This window comes from Otolemur garnettii, unplaced genomic scaffold (assembly GCF_000181295.1).
Source record: "Otolemur garnettii isolate 467f Iridium unplaced genomic scaffold, OtoGar3 scaffold00001, whole genome shotgun sequence".
NCBI classification, from domain to species: Eukaryota; Metazoa; Chordata; class Mammalia; order Primates; family Galagidae; genus Otolemur; species Otolemur garnettii.
The window spans coordinates 31,061,947-31,067,159 of NW_003852396.1; the positions used below are offsets into that span (position 1 = coordinate 31,061,947).

Sequence of the window (5,213 nt, forward strand, 5' to 3'; positions counted from 1 at the left end):
CCGGGCTGGATTCGAACCCGCCACCTTAGGTGTATGTGGCTGGCGTCTTAGCCGCTTGAGCCACAGGCACCGAGCCTGCTTGTTTTTTTTTAATACAATCTGACGATACCACAGCTTTTTAATCCATTCCTGGGTTGATGGGCATTTAGGCTGTTTCCACATTTAGGCAATTGTAAATTGAGCTGCAATAAAGAGTCTAGTGCAAGTGCCCTTAGGGCAAAAGGATATTTTTCCTTCTGGGTATGCCCAGTAATGGGATTGCAGGATCAAATGGGAGGTCTAGCTTGAGTTCTTTGAGGGTTCTCCATACTTCCTTCCAAAAAGGTTGTATTCGTTTGCAGTCCCACCAGCAGTGTAAAAGTTTTCCCTTCTCTCCACATGCACGCCAGTATCTGCAGCTTTGAGACTTTGTGATGTGGGCTATTCTCACTGGGGTTAGGTGATATCTCAGGGTCATTTTGATTTGCATTTCTCTGTTAATTAGGGACAATGAGCATTTTTTCATGTTTGTTAGCCGTTGGTCTGTCTTCTTTAGAGAAGGTTCTATTCATGTCTCTTGCCCAGTGATATATGGAATTGCTGGAATTTTTTTGTTGATTAATTTGAGTTCTCTGTAAATTCTAGTTATCAAGTTTTTGTCTGATTCATAATATGCAAATATCTTTTCCCAGTCTGCTGGTTGTCTGCTTGCTTTGGTTGTTTCCGTAACGGTACAGAAGCTTTACAGTTTAATTCAGTACCATTTGTTTATTTTTGTTGTTGCAAGTGCCATGGAAATCTTCTTCAGGCTGATATCTTCAAGTGTTTTCTCCACACTAAAATCTTTGAGGATTTTAACTGTTTTATACCTTAGAGTTAAATCTTTTATCCATCTTGAATCAATTTTTGTAAGTAGTGAGAGTTGCTGGTTCAGTTTCAGTCTTTTATATTTGGTTATCTAGTTCTCCCAGCACCATTTATTGAATGGGAATTCTTTTCCCCAGTGTATGTTCTTGTTTGGTTTATTGATGATCAGGTGACTATAAGGTGTTAGTTTCATCTCATGGTTTTCTATTCCATTCTAAATGTCAGTGTCTCTATTTTTGTGCCAATACCATGCTGTTTTGATCAGTATGGCCTTGTATTATAGCTGAAAGTCTGGTAGAGTGATACTCCTGGCTTTGTTTTTATCACTAAAACTATATAGGGTTTCTTCTGGTTCCATACAAAATGAAGAATTATTTTTCCCAATTCTTGAAAGTATGATGATAGTATTTTAATGGAGATTGCATTGAATCTGTAGATTGCTTTGGGTAGTATAGACTATAGACTTTTTTTTTTTTGAGACAAGAGTCTCACTTTGTCACCATTGGTAGAGTGCTGTGACATCACAGCTCACAGCAACTTCCAGTTCCTGGGCATAGGCAATTCTCTTGCCTCAGCCTCCCAAGCAGCTGGGACTACAGGAACCCACTACAATACCTGATTATTTTTTGATGTAGGTTGGCTGGGACTGGGTTTGAACACACCACCCTTGGTATGTGGGGCTGGTGTACCACTCACTGAGCCACAAGTGCTGCCTAGATATTTTTACAATGTTGGTTCTTCCCAGCCATGAGCATGGTGTGTTCTTCCATTTGTTAATATCTTCTGCTCTGGCTGGTATCACAGTGGTTATGGCGCCAACCACATACACTGAGGGTGGCATGTTTGAAGCCGGCCCGGGCCAGCTAAACAACAATGACAACTGCAACAAAAAATAGCTGGGCGTTTTGGTGGGTGCCTGTAGTCCCAGCTACTTGGGAGGCTGAGGCAAGAGAATTGCTTAAGCCCAAGAGTTGGAGGTTGCTGTGAGCTGTGATGCCACAAGACTCTACCAAGGGTGACATAGTGAGACTGTTTCAAAAAAATATATATGTATATATCTTCTGCTATTTCTTTTCTTAGGGTTTCATAATTTTCTTTGTAGAGGTCCTCCATTTCTTTTGTTAGGTATATTCTTCGGTATTTCATTTCTTTGGAAGCTACTGTAAAAGGAATTGTGTCCTTGATTAGCTTCTCATCTTGGCTGTTATTGGCATATACAAAGGCTACTGATTTGTGGAATTCTTTTTTTTTTTTGCTTAATTCAGGGAACTTTATTGATGTTACATGAGAAGGTGGGGCTCCCTAGGCCCCTCCCATTCTTCAAGGGTTCTGGTGTGGAAACTGTGTTGAGGGGAGAGTCTCAGTGAGGTGGGAGAGTGGGTAGGCAGAGGCACCCCAGCAGCTAAGGGCCTCTCTCTTCCTCTCATGCTCTGGCTGGGTCTGGTGGTCTGGGGGTTCTTACTCCTTGAAGGCCATGTGGGCCATAAGATCCACCACCCTGTTGCTATAGCCAAATTCATTATTATACCAGGCAATGAATTTGACAAAGTGGTCATTGAGGGCAATGCCAGCTCCAGCATCAAAGGTGGAAGAATGGGTGTCACTGTTGAAGTCATAGGTGACGGCCTGGTGCTCAGTGTAACCCAGGGATACCCTTGAGGGGGCCTTCTGATGCCTGTTTCACCACCTTCTTGATATCATCATATTTGGCAGCCTTCTCCAGATGGCAGGTGAGATCCACGACTGACACATTGGCAGTGGGGATATGGAAGGCCATGCCAGTAAGCTTCCCATTCAGCTCAGGGATGACCTTGTTCACAGACTTGGCTGTACCAGTTGAAGCAGGGATGATGTTCTGGAGAGCTCCATGACCATCACACCACAACTTCTCAGAGGGGCCATCCACAGTCTTCTGGGTGGCAGTGATGGCATGGACTGTGGTCTTGAGTCCCTCCACAATGCTGAAGTTGTCATGGATGACCTTAGCTAAGGGGGCTAAGCAATTGGTGGTGCAGGAGGCATTGCTGACAATGCTGAGGCTGTTTATGTACTTCTCGTGGTTCATACCCATCACAAACATGGGGGCATCAGCAGAAGGGACAGAGATGATGACTCTTTTGGCATCCTCTTGTAGGTGAACCCCAGACTTCTCCATGGTAGTGAAGATGCCAGTGAACTCCACAATGTATTCAGTGCCTGCCTCACCCCATTTGATTTTGGTGGGATCTCACTTCTGGAAGATGGTTATGGGATTTCCACTGATGAAAAACTTCCCGTTCTCAGCCTTGACTGTGCCATGGAATTTGCCATGGGTGGAATCATACTGGAACACATAGACCATGTAGTTGAGGTCAATGAAGGGGTCATTGATGGCGAAAATATTCACTTTGCCAGAAAAAAGCAGCCCTGGTGACCAGGCACCCAATATGACCAAAGCCATTTATTCTGACCTTCACTTTCACCATGGTGATGAATGGGAGGACCAGAGAGCCTGGACATTGATTTTATATCCTGAGACATTGCTGTATATTTTGATCACTTCCAGGAGTTTTGTGCTTGAGTCTTTGGGATTTTCTAAGTATAAGATCATAACATTGGCAAAGAGTGAGAGTTTGACCTCCTCTGCACCCATTTGGATGTCTTTTATTTCCTTCTCTTGCCTGATTGTGTTGGCTAGAACTTCCAGAACTATGTTGAATAGTAGTGGCAATAGAGGACAAGCTTGTCTGGTTCTAGTTCTAAATGGAAAAGCTTTTGGGTTTTCTCCAGTATACTTCAGTATAATACTTTAGTATACTAGCTGTGGGTTTGTCATAGATGACTTCAGTTAGATTAAGAAATGTGCCACCTATGTTTATATTGTTATGTGTTCTAAATAGAAAAGGATGCTGAATATTATCAAATGCTTTTCCTGTATCTATTGAGAGGATCATATGGTGAATTATGTTTATGGACTTGCATATACTAAACCAGCCTTGCATCCCTGGGATAAAACCTACTTGATCTGAAGAATAAATTTTTTTTTTTTTTTTTTAGAGATAGAGTCTCACTTTGTGAGCCTTGGTAGAGTGCTGTGGCATTACAGCTCATAGCAACTTCCAGCTCTTGGACTTAGGTGATTCTCTTTGCCTCAGCCTCCTGAGTAGCTGGGACTACAGGCTCCCGTCACAACGACTGGCTTTTTTTTCTTTTTTTTTTTTGCAGTTTTTGGTTGGGCTGGTTTGAACCCGCCACCTCCAGCATATGGAGCTTGCGCCCCACTCCTTTGAGCCACAGGCGCTGTCCCATGCCCAGCTATTTTTTTGTTGCAGTTTGGCCAGGGCTGGGCTTGAACCCACCACCCTCAGTATATGGGGCTGGTGCCCTGCTCACTGAGCCACAGGTGCTGCCCAGTGAATAATTTTTTTAATGTGTAGCTGTAGTCTGTTGGCTAGGATTTTGTTGAGAATTTGTGCTTCTTTATTCATTGATGAGATTGGTCTGAAAGTCTCATTTTTAGTTGGGTCTTTTCCTGGTTTTGGTATCAGGGTGATGTTTGCTTTGTAGAACATGTTGGGGGAAAATTCCTTCTTTCTCAAATTTTTGGAATAATTTCTGCAGTATGGGTATAAGCTCTTCTTTGAGGGTTTGATAGAATTCTGGTGTGAAGCCATCTGGACTAGGGCTTTTTCTTTTTTTAATTGGGAGACTTGTAATTGTTTCTTTGATCTCAGTTCTTGAAATCAGTCTGTTCAAGAGATCTATTTCTTCTTGATTAAGTCTAGGGAGAGGATGTGATTCCAGGTATTGATCCATTTCCTCTGCATTGTCAAATTTCTGGCCATAGAGTTTCTAGTAATACTCAGAGATAATCTCTTGTATCTCTGTGTCATCTGTTGTTATTTCCCCTTGGTCGTTTCTGATTGAGGTTATTAGAGATTTTACTTTTCTATTTCTAGTTAACCTGACCAAAGTTTTATTGATTTTATTTATTTTTTCAAAAAATCAACTTTTTGTTTTGTTCATTTTCTGGATGATTCTTTTGTTTTCAATTTCATTAATCTCTGATTAATTTTGATTATTTCTTTTCTTCTGCTGCGTTTGGGATTAGATTGGTCTTTTTTTCTAATTTCATATATGATGGTTCATGAGTGTGTTGATGCACTCACTTTCTGTTTTTCTGTAGATGAATGTAGGCATCGAATGCGATAAATTTCCCTCTTAAGACTGCTTTTGCTGTATCCCACAAATTTTGGTAACTTGTGTCTTCATGGCTGTTATTTTTGAGGAATTTTTTTTTTTTTTTTTTTTTTTTGAGACAGAGCCTCAAGCTGTCCCCCTGGGTAGAGTGCTATGGCATTATAGCTCACAGCAACCTCCAACTCCTG

The 5,213-nt window shown here is 41.7% G+C and overlaps 1 pseudogene; it reads right to left on the reverse strand.

The window, feature by feature from the left end:
• Positions 1-2,245: 2,245 nt before the first annotated feature.
• Positions 2,246-3,311, reverse strand: LOC100949819 (annotated as a pseudogene).
• Between the last annotated feature and the right edge of the window lie 1,902 nt (positions 3,312-5,213).